The sequence below is a fragment of the Pezoporus wallicus genome, unplaced genomic scaffold, assembly GCF_028554395.1.
Source record: "Pezoporus wallicus isolate ANWC-B61680 ecotype Strahan unplaced genomic scaffold, APGP_CSIRO_Pwel_v1 contig_6897, whole genome shotgun sequence".
Lineage (NCBI taxonomy): Eukaryota > Metazoa > Chordata > Aves > Psittaciformes > Psittacidae > Pezoporus > Pezoporus wallicus.
Window position 1 is genome coordinate 2,062,126 of NW_026636510.1, and position 1,617 is coordinate 2,063,742.

A 1,617-nucleotide genomic window follows, 5' to 3' on the forward strand; every position below is an offset into this window, starting at 1 on the left:
GCCTGGCAGGGGAGGGGAGCCGCCATTTTTACTGACGGCTCAGGGGGCGGGTGTCCGCCATCTTCAGCGAGGGCAGCGGAGGAGCAGGGACAGGCGAAATGGAGGACCGGGAACTGGCCGCTGGTCCTCGGAGAGTAGCTGGACAAGCCACCCGCCGGGGCTCGCAGCAGCTCCGCGCACAGCTGTCTGGCTGCCCGGCGGGAGGCGCAGGAAGGCGTAACTGGTGTCGGCCCCGCCTCACGGGCACGGTGAACGCGGGCTGCCGGCCCCTCAGCGTTTGCACGGGGACCTAAGACAAAAAGACGGGAAGCATAATTTCGGACTCCTGCGTACTGTCAGCACCATGGTTTAATCAGAGTCGGCTAAAATGACAAACTAAGTACTTTCAAGAGTTAAAAAGCACCGATAATTTATACATGCGATACACAGAGCATAAGACAATGAGAACAACCACAATGACAATCACCAACACAATAAGCATTATAAAGAACACATTATTTGAGAATTACTAGCTTGCTGTATTTCAAGTATTTACAATAACGGCTGAGATTTAAATTGTGTTTTAAAGCCAACTGTTTCATATAAAAAAGTTTTCTTCATAAACACAGTCTGGGAAGCTGAAATACACATATAACCTGAAGGCTCCAAAGGGGAGGGGGAAGACAAAAAAAAAAAAAAAGACTCAGATACAAATTACTTGCAGATACAAAATACTTTCAAACCCACTCTTGTAATTTCGTATAGCTGCTAGGTAGAATGCTGCTCTTGGAGAAGATTAACTTTGTGGGTATCCATGTAACAAACAACTGGATTTGATATACTGAGTGTCCCAAAGAAAAAAAATATAATACTGGCATACTTTACTAATTCGTACAGCTAATTTCTCTCATCCAAGATTGTGATGAACTGCTGGAGCTACAGGGTTAAAACCAACAAGTCTCCAGCAGCGTCAGACCAGCTGCTTTCACGTGCTCTCTGTTCACCTCAGTGCAGCAATGTCAGAGTACTGACCTTCCACTGACGTGCATCACATAAATAAGCCAAACTCCTGTCTTCCCTTCAATGGCAACAACATACTGCTTCTGGCATGTACAGTCATTCTTTTTGGCCTTCCAACTTCTAGACAGACTCCACTCATTACTTACTTTTTCTATTACTTAATTATCTTTCTTGTTTTAGCATGCTGATCATGTGGAAGCAGATATCCTACCTGTGTTCCTACTGAGGTAAAATGAGTCAAGCTACTCCAGTACATTTCCATTTACTTTTTGGTAGGTATTAAAGAAAATACTAACATTAGTCCCTTATTTATAAAATCCAACCTAAGACAAAACTTGAATATATTTCCTAATTTGACACAGTGAGGTGCATTTTAATTAGGAATGATTTGGCTTCATAACAGGATGTTCTGTAATTCCCAGTTTAGAGATTAGCAGTAACACAACTCAAAGATAGACATGACATAGTTATTCAGCAGTCAGCAACAACTTTTCTCTATCATGGGGCACTCTGCTTCTATTAGAGGCCACCTTTATGTACAGAACACAATGCTGGTCTATACAAACACATGTGCTCACTTTTTTTTTTTTTACATGCCCTTCCTCCCCCCCCCCCCCG